Source organism: Epinephelus fuscoguttatus, linkage group LG21, assembly GCF_011397635.1.
Source record: "Epinephelus fuscoguttatus linkage group LG21, E.fuscoguttatus.final_Chr_v1".
NCBI classification, from domain to species: Eukaryota; Metazoa; Chordata; class Actinopteri; order Perciformes; family Serranidae; genus Epinephelus; species Epinephelus fuscoguttatus.
The window spans coordinates 7,565,360-7,585,955 of NC_064772.1; the positions used below are offsets into that span (position 1 = coordinate 7,565,360).

The 20,596-nt window shown below is 42.4% G+C and overlaps 1 protein-coding gene across 4 annotated transcripts in view; it reads right to left on the minus strand.

The window, feature by feature from the left end:
* The window catches only part of LOC125882247 (uncharacterized), a 98,286-nt gene that overhangs the window by 6,238 nt on the left and 71,452 nt on the right, over positions 1-20,596 (minus strand). Inside the window, exons 1-2 of one of the 4 annotated variants that reach the window (XR_007448322.1) lie at positions 3,692-11,289; positions 36-1,582 (exon numbers count right to left, since the gene is read on the minus strand). The gene's annotated coding sequence lies outside the window, so the exon portion shown is untranslated. Of the gene's footprint in view, positions 1-35; positions 11,290-20,596 lie in introns of those variants that run through there. The other 3 variants (XR_007448321.1, XR_007448320.1, XM_049566032.1) reach the window with 3 other exon arrangements.

Here is a 20,596-nt window from a genome sequence, read left to right on the forward strand (position 1 = left end):
CCAGGTTAGAGGGTCAGGTTACGGACTGCTATTACCTGGATGTGTTGAAAGAAGGTGAATGTAGATGGTGATGCCCAGGCAACCAATGAAGTGCAGGCTGGCGTCAAAAAACGTCCTCGATGTCTTTACACTGGGGAAGAGACATGACACAGCAGGACCCAGGGGTCACTATCGGAACAGGACTTAGTCAGATACAGACAGATATGATGCAGAATACTGAACCTCAGCAGGAGGAAGAGTCCTGGAAGTGTCTGGAGAACAGGGGCCTGTATCATGAAGCGAGATCAACCTTTCCTGGGTTACCTGTTGAAGCAAAAAAGTCAAGGTCCCGAGCCGTGCCAGAAAGCTCGCGACCTCGCTCTTTTCTTCTCAAACGGACTTTCTTTGTCTTCCATTAGACATCAAAAACTCAAATACTCAGAGGTCATAAAAAAATCACTGGAGACACGTAGAATCAGATGCAACTGAGTTTAATGTGCTCGCAGGCAACAAACACATCACAACTCAATGAGTCAAGCTCCGGAGCAGGACTGAAGTTTTACTTTCTGCGCTGCTCCCTTTTATGCTGGTGAGGATTCGTGCTGGTGAGGATTCGAGAGAATCTCCACCTTTTTCCTTTAGTCCATCCTACCCACTGGTGGCAGGCCTTTTTGCCTTTGTTCAGACATGCCTGGACATGCCCAGACATGCCCAGACATGTCCCTATGGTTTAATCTTTTTCTCCTGGCCTACTACTACTGTCTACTATTACACTTCCAGGCAATACATGGTATGGTATGTGTGTGTTTCAATACATGAATACGCAAACTTGTGTAAAAGTGCTTTGCCATACATGGATACATAAAACATGGTTACATGAACTCCAACCTTAATCAACTTATGCAAAATAAAACATTTACCTGATTAGTGATTAAATCTTACACTACATTCCCCCCTTTGGGGCTACATCGTCCCACTAAATACTGAGGGAGGAAAATATACATTCCCCCCTTTGGGACAAGAAGGTCCCATACTATAATCTATATGAATCAGCAAGCTTGACAGAGGAAAAAATATATTCCCTCTGTGGGACTTGAAAAGTCCCATACTACAGAACCATTATCAATATACATCACACATAAAACAGTTCCAGCAATAATTCCCGTGAACACACTTCTATCTAATTGCTCTGAATGTTATTGATGTAGTAGTGTTTTGAGTACAAGAGTTATACTGGGTGCCCTTGCTGTCATTTACCATTATATGCGTGATTAATCCCTGTAACTTTCTCATATACAGGTTACAGTAAGCAAGGTACATAGTTATCTTTGCTGTTAATGCTGCCTAGTTACTATCCGTCGGGCACATAGGCGGATGTGCCAGTCATCCGCAGGCGCCGGTAGGACGCCACCTGGTCCCTCAGCATCTTGATCTCCTGTTGCAGCTCGTGGTGGTTGACCAGTTGTTGCTGTAGGTCATCCCTAGCCTGGGCTCAAATGGTGGCTGGTCCTCTGACATGGCTGGGCGCTCTTGGTAGGCCAACCCTGGATTCTGCCGCTTTGGATACAGGGATCTCCATATGCTGGCCATGCTCTGCACCTATCTGTGTGTTGGAAAGGACATTGTTTAGTTCAATTCACTTCCCTCCTTTTCCTCCTAATTGCCCCATGGTATAGATAACCTATATATGTTAATCAGTCGATTGTTAGTATGGGTTTGGTAACAGCAAGGTTTTTCCTGAATCTATTGCCAATTACTTGGTTATTTCTTACCCTGAATTGGCTCTCCCTCTATACAACCTCGTATTCCCCTTCCAGGTTCCCCTTCATTGGCTCATATAAGTTTATATTGTCAGCCATATTCTCACACACGTCCGTATTGTCAATTGCGGTTTCATATAAATTGCTGTTCAATCTTTTGGATGCATAGGATCTTACCCATGGTTTATCTAGTTTCCACAATTCGCCTTTCTCGGGAGCTTTTCCTGCTGTTGTATCAGCATAATAAATTGTCCCGTGGCCGTTCTCATGGCCCTTCTTATCAGGATCTGTACTAGGGGAAGGACGCAACAGATTATCAAATATTACTCCTATAGTCCATAAAATTTTTCCAACAGAGAACTTTTCTAACCAGTCAAGAATTGATGAGGTTTTAGTGTTCCAATTAGAGTGGTGTACCTGTTGGTCTCTTAATCTACGTATGTTTTCTAAAGCTTAAGTCAGGTTGCCGTCTTCGCCTGTATTCATGGGGAGGGCTGTACAGCATTCTTCCCCTATTACATCACAAACACCTTAGTCTGGGGCTGACGTTGTTTCGATGACAAGTCTGTTCTGCACAGCCATTAGGGATGTAGCATGCAACTGTTCACTCACACCTTCCAGTGCTGTTATAGACCAATTTACGAACCTCTGTTGATTGTACCACAAATAGTTCACCATCTGGTGACATTGTATCCTAGTGTGTTCTATGGTCTGACACACTTTTGCAATCCAAGTCTGATTAGTTTACTTATGGGTGGCACTTTCCCACCGGCATTGGATCAATTGTTCCGCCTTGAGCGTGTTGTTGCGAAATACAATATCTTGAGCCAAATGCACTACTGGTGGTACTTGAAATTCTTTTTTAATTTGCTCAGGAGCCCCCTTAAGACTTATTGGGCAGATTTCCCTATTACTGGCATAATTGGTTTTCCCTGCCGCCATCCACATAGTACACTGCACAAAACAGGTGTTTCGTCGTTCACAATCCTCTATACCCGTGAGGGGCCTATCTCTAGGTAGGCCTAATTTTCTGTGGCAGGCTATGCACGAGCTGTTAGTTACCTGCTTGGCGGAGTACTCTAACCACTGATAAAACATATTAGATCTCCATGTGGTACTTCTAATTAGTTCAGTGTCTCGTACAGGCGTATTTCTGGTTCTTCTATGGGGGTTTCGGTTTTAGTTTGAGCCATTGCTAAGCCAGTTCTACGGGTAGGTGTCTACATTGGCATATTTTTCATTATCACACCAGACTCTTGCTGTCACCATCCCTTCTACACTACATTATGGTCCTATAGACCGGCCATGCAACCTAACATTTCCTGGACCTTCCACTAACACACCATCATAAGCATGTGACTTATAGTAAGTCAACTGCATGATCTCTCTGTAAGGTATCTTGCCCTGTTTTGCGGCCATGGTCCCTAGTGCTACTGCACACTCGCCTAGTTGTGCCTGGCCTTGTCTGTCTGGTTCTGCCCCTTCACTCTGTTTTAGTCCTACCAGAATAAGCAATAGGGTCAGTAGCATTATTATTCCCACTTTAATTCCTCCCCCCATGTTGCCTGTGTTCTCAATCTTTCCCTGTGCTGGTCTATTGGGGGCTGTTCCCTGGGCTGTTCCTTCTCTGGGGTCTGAGTCTCCTGAGTCTGTGCTGCTTCTGTCTGAGTCTCCTGTGTCTGTGTCTGACCTTTCTGTGCTTCTAGCTTCACCTGTTTCTGAGCTGCTGCTTTCTTCTCCCTGCTCTCTTTCTGCCTCTGCTCTCTCTTCTCTCTCTGTTCTCTCTGCGCTTGGACCCTCATCATCAGCCCTGCAGCTACCAGGTGGCGACTCATGAGGTTCATCGTCAGCCACTGAGGATGGGGTGTTTTCCTCTGAGGTGCTCTCTGTCGACACCCTCTCTGGGTTGTTAGCTCTGCAGTAGTGGTTAAGATGTAACCAAATGTCCTTACCTTCAACTTTCAAGGCAGTTGGTGTCGTTAATATGACCTTGTATGGACCTTCTCTGCGTGGGTGGTCCCACTTCCTTTTGAACACCTTGACGTACGCCCACTCTCCAGGAAGTATGCGTTGAAGATCTTCTGGGATTTCAACCCTTCTGTCCTCGGTGGTGCCTTTCACCTGCTGGAAGATAGCCCTATGGATACGGGTTAGACTTAGTAAATAGTCAAACATTTCATTTTGCAGTTGCTCCAATGGGGGCCCTTCGTAGGGACCCCTCAAATATGGTATTGGCATGGGTGAACCCATAAGCATTTCATGCGGTGTTAGATGCGTGATTCTGCTAGCTTGTGAGTGCATTGACATTAGTGCAAGTGGTAAAGCATCCACCCAGTTAAGCTTGTCCCCACTATCTACTACTATTTTTGCTATTTTTGTTTTCAGAATCCCATTTGCTCTTTCTACTGCCCCCTGTGATTGAGGGTGTTAGACACAGCCAAACTTTTGTTTGATGCCTAGTTGCTTCAGTGTTTCTTGTATTACAAAGTGTTTTCCGTTATCTGATGATATGGTATCCGGCATCCCAAATCTCAGGAAGACTTCTCGGCAGAGGAATTTTGCAAGTGTTCTATGATCTGATCGGCTGTAGCTGTTGCTTCTACCCATCGGCTGTATCTGCATATGACCACCAAGACGTATCTCATTCTTCTTACTCTGGATTGTGCTCCCATGTCTATGTAGTCTAACGTGAGGTGTCTGAAAGGACCGTCTGGAGGTGGTATATGTGCCAGTGGGGCTGTAAAAACTCTCCTGATGTTGTATCTTGCGCAAATCTCGCATTCGCCTAGTACTCTATCTACTGTGGCTGCCATGAATGGTGACCACCATGTTGCTCGCAATTCCGTAGGATCTCCCCCCTTGCGCAATGGTCATTACCATGCGCCCAAATTATAGCATGTCGCAGCAACAAGGTTGGTAGTACAAAATTGCCATGACTATCTCTGGCCCCTGTGCTTGTGTTCTGATAGCGCCACACTTGATCCACAGTCGTTTTTCAGCCTCACTTACTCTGTTTTGCGTGGCTACAAGAGAAGGCATGGTAGTGAGGGTTTCACAGTCTTGGATGGTTAACATGGGTGCCATTACTGCACCCATTGCTGCCTGTTTGGCTGCTATCTTGCTAGCTATCAGCTAGGTTATTATCTTTGGCTATCAATGAATCAGTCTTTTGGTGGGCTGGACATTTGATTATAGCTAGGGCTTTGGGGAGGAGCATAGCCTCCCACAAGTCAACAATGGCCTCCCCAAGTGTAGCTGGGGTGCCGTCTGCTCTACGAAACCTCTGTTTCCAAATGTTTGCGTGGATGTGGCACACTCCATATGCATATGCTGAATCTGTATATACATTCAGTGACTTTCCCTTTGCTAATCTACATGCTGCTGTTAGAGCTTTTATCTCTGCAAGCTGGGCGGAGCAGGGCTGAGCAAGTTTACATGATCGTATAGTCACAAAATTGTGATTGTTATTGAGCTGTACAATTCCATAGCCTCATGACTACCTGTGGCGTCCTGAAAACAGGAGCCATCAACGAACAACGGGAGGTCAGCTCAAATGGGCTGATTATGTAAATCTTCTCGAGCGTGCATAAATTTATCTGTGTCATGAAGACAGTCATGGTGTACCTTCTGTGGGTAGAACCATTTTGGTGGCTGGATTAATGATGGTACAACGTTGAATGTCGAGCTCAGGAGTGGACAGGATAACCTCATATCCTGTGCGTCTGGCCTGTGTAAAACCGAATCTGGGACTTGTCAGCTTGGCCTGAAGCTGGTAAGAGGTGTACAAAGTTACAGGATGTCCCATTGTTAATGAGGAAGCTTTTTGAAATGCAAAGACAGCTGCGGCTAGCCCCTGATAACAGGGAGGTAAACCGGCCTCTATGTTATCAAGCTTAGTGCTATAATATGCTAGTGGTTGTTTACCTGTGGGTGTGTCTTGCATTGGGACGGCATGCGCAAACCCAGATTTCTCTGCTACGTAGAGATGAAGAGGTTTGGAGTAGTTAGGAGTGCCTAACGCTGGAGCGGACTGCATGTGTATTTTTAAAGCTTGGAACGCACCTTCTGCTTCCTCCGTCCAGGACAGCTGTGTTGTGTTGTTTTTCTGTCCTGCTGCTCTTACTAAAGCTCTGAGTGGAGCAGTTTTACAGCATAGTCATAAATCCATGGCCGACTGTATCCTGTCATGCCGAGAAAAGACAGCATTTGGCCCACCGTCTGCGGTTGAGAAGCCTTACTTACTGCCTCTATCTGAGATGGGGCAATGCACTTTTTATCCCCACTCAACTGTCTGCCCAAGTACTCTACAGACTGCTGGCAGAACTGCAATTTGTCTTTACTAACCTTGTGTCCCCCCTCTGCTAATGCTATGAGCACTGCAATGGAATCTTTTGACATTATTCTTTTGAAGAGCAACAGACAAGCAAATCATCTGCATATTGTAATACAGTGCTTTGCATGTTCAAATTAGCTAGGTCATAATGCTGACATTCATAAGTGAACGCAAACAAATATTGAGAGTCCGGGTGTAGCGGTATACTGAAAAAAAACAGAACATAAATAAATGATTGTATACCACTGTGTGTTGGGTGGTATATTTGAAAGCAATGTGTGTGAATCTGGCACATGTGGCGTCTCTGTTTCCACCACTGCATTGGCTGCTCTTCTGAGGAATTTGGTTTCTTGATTGGAAAAATGGGCATGTTGCAGGGACTTCTAGTTTTGACCAGAACTCCGGCTTTTACCAAGCCTTCAATTGTGGGTTGGATACCGTCAATGGCATGCTGCTGGAGAGGATACTGCCTCTGGTATGATAGGTTAGCATGTGGTTTTAGTGTGATGCGAACAGGTTGCGCTCATTTTATCAAGCCTACGTCTGTTTTATGTGCTGTCCATAGCTGTGGTGGAACTTTACTCAACAACCGTGCGTGTTCTTCTGTGACTGCTATCTGTGTGGGAGTAGTACCATCTACATGTACCTTGTCTGCGACTGTTTCATCACCTGTCTTAGTTGAGATTCTGATGTATTGTTTGACATCTGAAATGTGGATGTATTTGTTCTTGGTGGGTAACCACTCTCGCACCTGCAGTGCACGTCTGACCATTGGACCCAGATGATGAGACTCATAACCTTCTGCTATCATCAATGTAACGTGTGGTGCAGAATTTGGCACCTGAAACCATCCTGCTAATTCTTCTGGGAGGCGGACGGCTGCCACCACACCTTGAGGTGCTGAATACATGTCTTCACTAGTGATCAGGCATTTTTTTCTTTTTTTTTTTTTTGAGCACTGTGTCCCAGCATTCTTGATAATCTACATGAGTCTGGTCCGTGTCATACATGAGTGTGCAATGCAGTGGCAGATTGGGAGTATGTGCTGTGTCAAAATGTAACCTGACCCATGGTTCCCACTGAGTCCATGTCTGTTGAGGTGAGACTCTTCTGATGTCAGTTGGAGCCAGTAGACCAACGCCTGTGATGTCTCTGTGGCGTTCCCGGGCAGCTGTGGCATCATGCTTTGTGGGGGGTCATCAGAGAACTCTAAATATAGTCCATCTTGAGTACTCATGATCTTAGTTTTGAGAGGGCACAATATATCTCTGCCTAGAAGGTTCACTGGCGTATGAGTTGAGTAGAGTAGGGGTGCAAGGATGACTTTACCGGCGATGAGCATTGGAACAGGCTCTGTCATTGGTATGACTTGTGATTTCCCAGAGAAGCCTATGGTCTTGATGGATGACTTAGAGAGGGCTGTGTAGAGTCTTTTTTTCCAATACATGAATATGTAGCCCCTGTGTCCACCATAAAGGGATATGCTTGTCCGTGGATGACAACAGGTATAGTTGGTTCGTCGTGTGGCTGTAATGAAATGACTGGTGACATTACTTCCCTCTCAGGCTTCTCTGGGCAGCCCTATCATGGGCACCCTGTCTCGTTTTCGGCCAATTTTCTGCTGGACCTTCCCATGGGTTGACCGGACACTCCCTGCGTCGGTGGCCGGGCTGGTAACAACCCCAGCACAGCTTGTTAAGGTGCTGCAGGATTCACTCCTGGAAATCCTGTGTTCATTTCCTGGGAGCCTGATTGCTGATAGGGTGCGGCTCGCTGATAGGTTTGCTGTTGCGGTGGTTGGGGTCCTGGAGGAAAGTTCAGTCCCCTTCTCCATCCTCCTCGGCCTGCTGGTCTTCCCCTAGGTTTGCCTCGACCCCGCCCCCTGGGGGGCCTCTGGCTATCGTTGTTTCCACCTGCTCATTGTGGATAACAGTAGTGGTAATGTGAGGCATTGCATTGTCAGTGTTCTGCGTGTGGGGAGCGTCTTCTTTCATCTGCTCTTGGTCTTATCCTGGCCAAGGTCACTGTGAACCTTCCCTCCACTTGGCCTTCCATTGTTGTTGCTGCTCTTGCTTCCCCTACTGAGCGTAGTGGGTATTGTCCCGTCTCTGATGGTGATGTGTCTTGTGGGTATGGTGGTGGTGATGCTGGTAGGGGTGGGGCTGTGGGTATCACACCCGTCAGTGCCTGTGGGTCCTGTGGGTCCTTGCTGCGCTCTGCTTGCACCATTTGCTTCCCACCCCCTGTCTGTCTAAACCACCCTAATACCTCCCTTTCTTTAACCCTTTTGTTCTTTTTTATAACTCGCCTTAGTGTCTTTTGCCTCAATGTGTCTTAGTTCCGTCTCCACCTCGTCGCAACATGCCAGGTTGACGGTTTCATCTTTAGGCCAACGATTTTTTCCCTGATGTTCTTTTGTGCCATGTAGTCACACAGCGTTGGATTCGGTTTCTCCTACTTGGGTGTTATGTCATCACTATCTCTATGGGTGTCAGAAACCCTTTTTCCATCTTTCCTTGGTTGGCTTCCATGAAGCCTTGTTTAACTTTACTCACTCTTGGAATTTTGTGGTTGCTCGTCTGTTTCTTTTGTATGTATCAGTGCTAGTAATTTCGCTGCTGTGAAGGCAGTTTTTGTATTATTTTTCTTCAGAGGTTATATTCTAATTTATGTGACCCATCCCCTCCCAAATTAGCTTTTCTAGGCACGACAACAATCTGCAATCTTGGATTAAATTCCACTTTGTTCTCTAAATCTTAAAATATTACCTGGTTCAGAGGAAGTGAAGCTACGGGTCTGTTAGATCAGCAGTGGATCTAATGAGTGGGGAGTCCACAAATCATTTGAAATCGTCTCCCACTGTATACCTGAAATTTTTCCTTCACTTGTTTCAATTGGTAAATTTACTAACTATCCAAAGTTTTAGCTAATGTGTTGCTCGTCTTGCCACTGCTTCTCACCCTTGTTGTCTATGTAGGTTCTTTCTAACCCGAAATGTGTTCTTTATGCCTCTGGTATCTACTAAGCCATCAGTCATACAATGTTGCTCAGCCCAATTTTCATCACCACTGCTGTCACCCTCTTCCACCCAGCTCTTAACAGCTTGATCTCAACTTCTTTTTTCTTTACTTTATTACTTATTTTATTTATTATAAAACTATACTTATCACTTATTTTATTTATAATTTTATTACTTATTCTATTTATTTATGAAACTATACTTATCACTTATTTTATTTATAATTTTATTACTTATTCTATTTATTTATGAAACTATACTTATCACTTATTTTATTTATCTATAAAATTAAATTAAAGTAATAGATATTTCTTTTTTATTCTCCCCTTAACAGCCAACCAGTTTGTATGAAGTTCACCTGAGCAACTGGTTCAATCAGTGAAACATGTGGACTTTTTGTTGGCACCGTTAGGTTACCCTTGTCTGGTTTTGTTTCACTGAGACACTGTTAATAACTACCTCATGTAACAAAACTTTGAAACAAATCACATAAAACAAACATACAGATACCGGATTATGATAAAACATTCAGGCCCCAAAATGTCAGAACCAAAATATCAAATTTTAACAAAGCTTTGTTTTTTGTATAAGCCCACTTCTGTTGGCTGTGTTCCTCACTCTGTGCTGGCTGCATTCCTCACCCCCTCCCTTTGTACTCTCTGTTAAGTCAGTCTTCCAATGATTTGTCAGTCTTTTTACAGTTACATTTTATTCAACACTTCACTGTATTTACAATACTTTATACAACACTTCATGCATTACTTTTTAGATAGGTTATATTGTGTTTGCTACAGTTTATTTGATACTTCTAAATATATTACAATATATATACAACAACTTTATAGCTTACAGTTAGTTTTTTTTTTTTTTTACAAATTTTACACTTTTGATCGATCTTGTTAACTGCTTTTTCTTTTTGCTCTTTTCCTTTATCTCTTAACTTTTAACTCTTTTTTTTAGCGTTCTGCCCGTTCAGACCTGTTTATCTGTGGCGACTCCCCCGCCCTCTTGGCTGAGAGATCACCCTTTAAACAGCGGTATCCACAGGAGCTTTATATCTTTTTAACTCTTTATTTCTCTCTCAACTTCTAGCATTCCACCCGTGCAGTCCTGACGTCTGACACAGCACACCTGCCCCTACAGGCTTAAAGGTGTGCCGATAAGATAGGCAGCGGTATCCACGGATATGCTTTTGTTTTTCTTTTTATTTCTTATTGCTTCTTTATCTGCTTTAGCATTCCGTCCGCGCAAACCTGCCGTCCGGCTTCAACACCCCCGCCTCTACAAACTAAAGAGAGTGTTGGCAAGATTAGGTAGTGGTAACCACGGATATGCTTTACTCTTTTTAACTCTTTACCGGTTATTTTTCTCTTCCCTGTATAGCTCTTACGGGTTTCTTTTTCTCTTGTGCACTTCTTATTCTTGTTTGTCTTCTTAATACTTTAAATACTTTACTCTTACTACATTCCTCACTACATTTGTTACCGTACATTCAGCACACACACATTCACTCTTTCTTTTGCCTGCTTGGTTACTCTAGCTCACTCCCCCACATTCCACACACACACACACACATACACACACTCACTCACTCCCACATTCACTCTCCATGTTTATCTCTCTAACTTCCACACACACACACACACACACACACACACACACACACACACACACACTGTGTTGCATTAGATTCAGTTGTCTCCAGCAATATATCAGCTATGTTCCAATGTTGTGTTATTAGTTAGTAATTTTTACATCACATTTTAGGTTCTTTAGGAGAGGAATTGTCAAATACCTCCGACCTGGGTGGCTCCCAACTGCACCTCAGACGCACCCGGTTTAGGTAGAAAAAAGGCTCTGCTTACCTTATCTGGTGGCCACCTGTACGTCTGATGCGCAGCCAAGCGCCCCCGATCCCAGGATCTGACCTCCTCGTCCTCCTACGCTGGCTCGCCAAATAATGTTGAAGCAAAAAAGTCAAGGTCCCGAGTCGTGCCAGAAAGCTCGCGACCTTGCTCTTTTCTTCTCAAACGGACTTTCTTTGTCTTCCATTAGACATCAAAAACTCAAATACTCAGAGGTCAGAAAAAAATCACTGGAGACACGTAGAATCAGATGCAACTGAGTTTAATGTGCTCGCAGGCAACAAACACATCACAACTCAATGAGTCAAGCTCCGGAGCAGGACTGAAGTTTCACTTTCTGCGCTGCTCCCTTTTATGTTGGTGAGGATTCGTGCTGGCGAGGATTTGAGAGAATCTCCACCTTTTTCCTTTAGTCCATCCTGGTGGCAGGCCTTTTGCCTTTTTGCCGGCCTACTACTACTGTCTACTATTACACTTCCAGGCAATACATGGTATGGTATGTGTGTGTTTCAATATATGAATACGCAAACTTGTGTAAAAGTGCTTTGCCATACATGGATACATAAAACATGGTTACATGAACTCCAACTTTAATCAACTTATGCAAAATAAAACATTTACCTGATTAGTGATTAAATCTTACACTACATACCCAGATCTATCCTGGGTTGACTAACCCTAACAATGGCAATCAGGAAAATTGGTATCACGACGCTGGATATCAACTCGGTAACTCAACCCAGGGTTGCTTTATCAAGGGCCGTGAACGCGCACGCAGCGGACCAATCACAATCATGAGAGAAGCGCAGCGTCACTGAGCGTCCTCACTGAGCGTCCTCACAGAGCGCCGTATGTGAGGGGAAAAAAAGTATTTCTCGTGAGGATCAGAGATTAATTCTGCTAAAATATGAGGAGGAGAAAAGCAACATTACAGAAAAGGCCAACACCGTGGCAGCTGCAGGAGGAGGAAACATGCGTGGCAACGCATAACGGGATGAATAATTTTTAGTTTTAGTTTAGATTAGTTTATTTGCACATAATGTTAAAAACAGACAGTATTAAATTTACAAGACTAAAAAAACGAAAGTGCCGGAGAGGTTAGAAGCCACTAAAAACTTATCAAAGAAATTCCCCTGTCAAAACATCAATGAAATCACATAATAGGGAAGAAAAAAGAACGTGTAAGGAAAGAAGAAATAGAGGAGGAGAGAGGGAAAGATCAAGACAAAACAAGGTAGCAAATAAAATGATGTGTAGGTTAAATTACTCATCACTGGTTCAAGTAGCTACAGTACCTGTACCTGTACATCTGACACTGATCACACCCTTGAATCCCATGAAATCAATGCTGCGCAGATGAATTGCGTGTATTATCGTCTAACATCATTGCATCTGATAAACTGGTCTTCTTTGTCATAACGTTAAATATGCTACAATGAAGCTTATAGCTGACGCCACAATTAAATCATATCAACACCAAACTGATAGTCTGAATAAAATCATCCTGATATTGAGCTGTGTTAGAAATTAACAGCTGTGCAAAAATATACCTAGTCTCCCTCTTTAAAAAACAAAAAGGAAAATCCCTCAAACACCATGAAGTGTAGACATGATAGGCTACTTTCCACATTTCCAGCAGCAAAGCTGTCAATTAGGCCCATTATCTTTAACAGGGATCATTTCCTCCAACAAAACAAAATGTTGGCACTAATTAATGGTGCTATTAAGTGTCCGCAAATGATCAGTTTCTTTCTTATGAAGGGGTGGGATGAAAGTTCGACTTCTTTCCACTCCTTTTTGAACAATCTTTTCATTGTCTGTTGTTGTTGCTTTCTTTTCTTTTTAAATGTTCAAAATAAACTTTCAAATCAAAATCACTGGGCTGCATTTCTGTCAGCGGAGTCATTTTTTTCCGAACAGCTGATTGGCCAGTGGGTGGTGCTTTTTATAGGATCAGATTCAACCCTGAACTTACCCTGCTCCGGAGCAGGATAGCCGTTCAGAGTAAGTTACCATGGTGATCTACCCCGTTAAGAACTGAACCGGCTTCGTGAGACCGAAAACCCAGGGTTAACCCTGAAGTTACCTCGCTAAGACATTAATCCCGCTTCGTGATACAGGCCCCAGGAGAGGGGGAAGGAAAGCATTACTTCACATTCACAACCACATTGTGTGGGCATAAAGATGACAGGTTAGAATTGTAATAAGTGCAGTGTGTCAGATTGCCCCAGTGTCAATTAAGTGCCCATTTAACATTTTTAGAAGAATTAATTATATGCAAATAGGATGTTTTAAAGAAAATGCAGACCTTAAACTTGAATATATCTCTTCAGGGTAATCAAATGCACTCCTCCCACAGTGTAATCCACCAGCGGATATGGATCAGTCAGTTCATCTGGCGCCACGAGTATTATGTCATTGGTGGGGCTCACTTCAAGTTTAAAGGCCCTGAAATGTTCCAAGTGCCACGCACTCGGCTTCCGAACAATGAAAAAAAGATCCTTCAGAACCAACACGTGGATGATTTCTGTGAATTCAGGGATCCCTGCCAAAGATCCATGTGCAAGGATCATTCCAGGTCTGTAGTTGAATCCATCATAAGTGACATTCTTTGCCAGACACACATTGTCCACAGTTGGGTGTTTCAGCGGTATAGCTTGTGCGATCTCCTCTTTCAACACATCAACATAAAGAGTTGAAACATTTGACACTTCCAGAAGAGGTTTTTGAGGGTACATAAATACCTGTTGTGCAATGTGAAATTGGTGTCGCTCTGCCCAAGACAACAACACATTCTTGAAAGATCTTATATATCGAACAACTCTTTTAAAAAAACTGTGCTTTGCTTCAAATCTCAAAGTCCAAAGACAGACTAATTGTCCAAATTGACAAATAAGTTGAGGATAATGTTCCAAATAATGATGCTTAGGCAGCAGGTTGTAGTCTGGGAAAACCTCTTGAAGTCGTACTGTGCTCTGAGATCTTGAAATTCAAATATGCAATCGATTCCTCTGTATGAACAGATGAGACAATAAGGTCCACAATATCCTTTAGATCAGTCAGTATTTTCCATGCAGGTTCTTCAACAGGCACCTTCTGGCCAACAAGGAAGGGGAAAAACCTTAACAAACACCAGTTCTCGTGTGAATTGCCACCTATCGTCTTTTGAGATGCAAACTTCAATGGCACTGGATGGGGACAATTAACTTTGTCAGTCCACTTAAAGGGGAAATGTAGTATAGACTCGTTTAAATATGCAAGTGTAAAGTATTTCTTAGATGTGAATATGGACGGACATAAAGCTATCTCTGCAGGAACAATCCCTTCAAATAAATCATGGACCAGATCTGGAGGGAAACCGGTAGTAACTTTGTAATGACTGAGTTTCTCAGAGAGGACACATCTCCTCTTGACACCACAGAAATTGTTCAGAGATTGTTCCTCAATGGTTTTGAGATGGTCTGAGTGAAGGTCTTCTGTTCTTGATGTAAAAGCTCCACTGTCTACTTGCTTAGTTTGTATTTCTGATTTGGAAGCTGTACAAAATCGGCATACATGACCACTTGAAAAACTCTCAAGAAATCCAGCGATGCTGTGGGCTCCACGATTGTCGGCTATAACACACTGTACTGTTCCCTTAACACATTTCCCTAACTTTGGCAAAAACACACCGTGTTATTCCAAGGAAATTAAATCACAAATGAGAGGCTCGAGTACTGCTTCATAGCCATACACCTTCAAATCATTACTTCTGACTAGTGTATCGTTGACAGTGAAGATTGACAACCGGGGGACAGATTACCTAAAGTCCAATAGAGGGCACAGATTTTATGTTTTCGTCGTGATGTCCCAATGGGATTATATATTTCGAAACCATCAATATAAAGGTTAAGTGAAATTGCATAGTCTTTAGAAGTGTGTTGTTTCTGAAAAATTCACCATCAAAGGGACAACTGTAAACTGCTTTATCACTCTTGGGTGACTGATATTTCCCTTTCACACTGGCAGTCTTTATCAAGATAGAATGTGAATTTAGAATCTGCTGCAATATTTTCAGCATGGATACATACTGTAATGATTTTTTGTTCCTTTTATCAAGAATATATTCCACTGGTGACACTACACCAAATTCATTCATTCATTCATCTTCTAACCGCTTCATCCTCTTGAGGGTCGCGGGGGTGCTGCAGCCTATCCCAGCTGACATCGGGCGAGAGGCAGGGTACACCCTGGACAGGCCGCCAGACTATCACAGGTCACGCTCACATTCACACCTATGGACAATTTAGAGTTATCAATTAACCTAGTCCCCAATCTGCATGTCTTTGGACTGTGGGAGGAAGCCAGAGTGCCGGAGAGAACCCACGCTGACACGGGGAGAACATGCAAACTCCGCACAGAAGGGCTCCCACGTCCGGGATCGAACCGGCAACCCTCTTGCTGTGAGGTGAGAGTGCTAACCACCACACCACCGTGCCGCCCTCACTACACCAAATTCTCTTCTATAATATGATTTGCGCTTCCAAGAAGTAGACAATGGGCCTTGTTTCACTATTGCTTTTTGAATTGGATGTGAAGAACAAAGAACAGTGGCTAGCTCTTCAAAAACAGATGCTTCCACATGACAATCATTATCTCCCAAAACCTGATTAATTGTTTTTAGACTAAGTGGCACAGAGACAATTCCAATAAGATGTTGTAGTTCCTCAAGCAATTCGTTGACAGCTGTACTGGAGACTAAGTATGTATGTTCCAATTTTAGTAAAAGTGATGCAAATTTCAGTTCAAATTCCTTTTCAAAATCTCTGGACTCTTCAGTGGTTGGCTCATCCAGCTGTACTTCTTCATTCAGGTCAGAGTTCAATGAGTCAGAAGGATTGGAACTGAGTGATGGTGTGACAATTATTCCACTTTTAAAGTCATTAATGGTGCATGACTGATGTTTTCTCCATTTATGGGTCCGGAAACTGCTGTATATGTTTGTTTTGTATGAACAACCATCAAACATACAGGAGACTTGTTCATTTTTTTTCAAATGTTGATTGATATGAAGAAAAAAATCATACTCCGTGGAAAGCTGATTATTGTCACAAATGTAACACTTGAATAAAGAGACGTTTTGTGTGGACTCCTGAGAAGGATGATTCCTAGTAAGATGTTTTTGTAGACCATTCCATGTCTTGGACGAACAGGGGCAATTTGCATGGATGCATGGGTAAGGACGGCGCCTTCCGTGAAACCGATGGTCAATGCGGTAATGTTTTAGTAGCTCAGATCGTTCTGAAAATGACAGGCTGCAGTCTTTGCATTTCCACATCCGATACCTGAGAAAACAAAGGAAGTAATAGTAAATTCCCTTACAGGTGATACACTGATCTGTGTTGGTTCAATCAACAGAACTAAAAAAATAAAGTAGTCCATCTGCTGCTATGAAAATGTATAGATGAGGGAGGGTCTAATATTCAAGGGTGATTTGTGAAATGGTTAAAAAAGGCAATGTGCAGTGTAGATGCAAGATGTTACCTGTTTAGGTCGGATGAAGATATAGGCTACAGCCAGGGAACTAAAGAGAGCGACCTTGTGGTTCTGAAAGCATACAAAATAAAACAAACAATTACTACTCTCTGAAGACCACATAATACAACACCAAGAACTAAACGTTTCTGGGTGGAGAGCGAGAGAGTCGGTGTTTTCTCTCGACCCAATGACAGAGCTCAGGTGAAGCTACGTGCAGCAGAGTATGTGGGTTACTAGCCCCACTAGCTGTCTCGGATGTTAGCGAGTGCTGGCACGTCTCTGTTTCTCTCTCTCTCAGCAGCAGCACCGCAAAGAAAAAGAAATACAGTCCGAGCGAAGCTCCGGAGCCGCAGACCGATACCCAGCCGTCACGACAACTAAAGCCTTGACTGGTAACAAGTATGAGGGCTGTTGTGGTGAGCTAGCTCGATGCTAACTTCAACTAGTGGTAGTGGTAGCGGTTAGCACCCGCTAAACACCGGCTTCCCAGCTCACCACAACGGCCCTCCTGCTCATTAAAACATAACACTGGAGGCTCCCGTTGCTGGTGACGGCCGGGTATCGGCCCACGGATCCAGCGCTTCACTTGAACAAAACTTCAGACTGTACCTTCAAGCAATATTTGTTTAGCCCTGGATGTAGCCCGGTTGGACTAGCGAGGGCTTTTGGCTAGCTTACGTTACCGATTCATTGTCATAACGTTACCGGTAAATGTGTTAACCAACTCAAACGTCAGCTAGCTAATATTAGCTTGCTAACTAGCCAGCTAGTGCCAGCTACGTTCCGGGCAACCTGTAACTTGAGTAGGAAGTTACGAGTTTGACTGCAGTTCCAGTGCACTTTCACAGGTAACGGAAAAACACGAGTTACGGGTTTCCTGGAATGCTACAAAGTCGTTAGTCGCAACTTGAAGTCGTAACTTATGGGTTGAAGAGCCTGCCTGGAACGCGGCATAGCCAGCTACCAGTAGCAATTTTGACAACACAAAATACTAAAACTTTGATTATCTGCAACTGCTTTGCTACTTACGTTTATTTTTGGACGAAATCCACCCAGGATGTAAAGACCGAAAGACAGCTCTCACGTTCAGGAACTTGGACTTGAACATGTGCTCCAACTGTGCAGTGTGCAATGCACGTTCTTCTTCTTCTTCTTTTGATTTGATTGGCGGCTGGCAACCAACTTAAAGGTACAATACCGCCACCTACCGGACTGGAAACAATGCACATTCACATTCGACTCAAACGAAAAATATTACCTGCAGGTCATGAAAAAAAAAATATTTTGAGAGAAATCAAAAACTTTGTTTTGGGTCCTTTGGACATCTATTTAGTTCAGTTTAAATCAAACTTGATGTGTCAAAATGCAAAAAGAATGAGTTACACAATCAAATCAATAATTTTATCCTGTTTTCAATGACAGTTACACTTTTTTTCAGTGTACTCTTTGGACTCCATAGAAAACTACAAAAAAAAAAAAATCAAATTGCAAAATGTCTCCACTCAGTAGGCCTACATATCTTGTGCATAATTATTTGCTCACCACATTCAAGGGATCTTTATCAAAAAATATTAATGTTATTGATTAATATATTTCACGCTCAAATATTTATGTTGATATTTAAATCTGGTATTGGTTGGGCTGTGGCTTATACAATTTGTGATTTATCAACAGACAGTAATCAAATGTCTCTTCTAATACAGAAAAGAAATCCAGTTTATGAGATAAACATGTAAAGTCAAATACAATCCAACACAACGGACCTACAACAGCCCCCTTAGGGCATTGGAGATGGCTTATGGAAGTAAACTGAACGTTTAGTTCATATGCAACAGCTCTGGTGGACATCCCCACAGTCATCATGCCAGTGGCATGCTTCCTCAAAATTTGCATCATCTGTGGCATTGTGTTGTGTGTTCGAACTGCACATTTTAAAGCGGGGTTCTACTGTAACCATTCCCAGACACACCTGTGTACTAATGGTGGTGGTTAATCATCATTTTCATATGCTACTCCTGTCAGGTGGACAGAATATTTTGCAAAGGAGAAGGGCTCACTAACATGGATTTCAACAAATTCGTGACGAAAACTTAAGAGAAATATATAATTAGACTTTAGCCTGTGAAAAAAATCGGAGCAAAAACAAGTGTTGCATTTAAAAATCTTTGTTCAGTGTTTTTGTGAAATGTATAATTATAATTATTATGTAAATTATTATTTATTAAATTACATTAGTCTCGTGTTTTTGTTTTAGAAATGCTGATTTAACTTCCTGTTCATTACTGAGGCCATAACTTCTAGTGTTGTTTCACTGGACTGCATCTAATAGTTTATCTACTTCATATACAAAAACCCATTATAATTAAATCTGAATAGTCTATGTTAAACTTGATAAAGGTCCTGCATGAGTCTGCATTTAATAAATAAAAAATAAATAAAGCAGCACAAAACTCTGCAAATCAGAAACATCACACACTCTTAGCCTTTAAATCTTATTATCAGACTGATCTTACCTAATTTAATCATGCTAACTGTCAGATTGACTACTGGTGACTTAAGTTTTCACACAGAGAGGAATGAGGCAACAGTAAAATGAAAACACCCATTGTAGCGTTTATTGTCTTCCACACAGACATCATGAGACAAGGGTTGCAGCGATATACTGGTTTTGAGGTATACCATGATATAAAAGTTTACGGTTATCACACTATGTACATTTGCTTATCTACGATACTGGGGAAAAAACCCCCACAACTGGACGGAGAATCTTCCCTTAATGTTTGTTATTTTCAAAGATGAGACTTTCTACTCATACTTCTGTAAACAAAATGGTTTCAAGTTTCAGTTATAGTCATAAAATGTTTGTTTGACCAGAAATAACCCTTTCATTTCATTTCTTCAAGGATCATTCTCGCTGATAATAATATAAATTCTGTAATACCGTGATACTATGAGACCTTGATATTTTCCATAAAATACCATAAAAATACCTTTGCCACCCTACATGAGACACACCAACAGCATCATACACTAATTCTTCTTATTCTTTTTGTGTCATTTCATGGCGGTTGGTATTCATATGTATACCACCACCTACTGCATTTTATCAGACTCGCAGTGCAAATTATACAGTGTTCACCAAAAGTGATCCCTTTCCAGTCTTTCTCCGCTCTTTAACCCAGACTCAATTATCTGAGCTGGTGCAGATCCCTTTCCAAGTGTACTGTCTATGTCCTCACCAGAAATATCCATGATCTTTAAAAATCTCCTGGCTGCATCCAGCACCATCTTCATCTGTTCAGATTTTCCTTGAATTTTGACCGCACAATAAACAACCATGGTGATTAATGCCAAAAACCCCTTCTTTTCTAAACAAATGTTCTGCTCTGATCCACTTCCTCTCTGCTCTGGCTCGGCTGCCTAGTGGACCGACTGGACCTGCTTGGGTTATTCTTCCCTTTTCTTTTCTTTTTCATTACTAAACTCGTATCCTCAGTTTGAAGTTCACCTCTGCAATTCCTGCTCCAACTCCATTTTCTCTCTCATCCTGCCAAATCATATTACGCTAAGAGCAACTAGCAGTCCTACATACCCACCCTGCTGCAAGTAATTGGGTGGACAAAACCACCTAGGTGGAATCTACATCATATGAAACAATGTTTACACAAAACCAGCACCATACCAAAAATACAATACAAAGAATGAATATTGATATAAATACAAATTCCTATCAATAAAACCATTACCACATAGACTCAAAATAATCACATCAGCACATCAGTTGCAATTGTCGGCAATGACGGAAGTTTGGCTTGCTCTTGGGCTGTTGTTGGAACTACAGGCAACAAGAAGGATGTTAAGATGATGAATTTGTGCACCTTCTTTATCATTTTTGTATAAATTAATAATTAATAAAAAAGTTCAAACTATAGGTTTGGTCTGCAATTTCGTATTGCCTGCCACCACTGCAGACCCTGAGTATAGAAGCAGATCAAGAGACAGACCAAACCCCTCTCTCAAACTCAAACTGAAATCTGATCAAACAGTAAAATAAGGCAGTGCTGATCAAACATATATTAAGATTATGTTACTGTGTTGCCTTCTTCTCACCTACAGTGTTTTT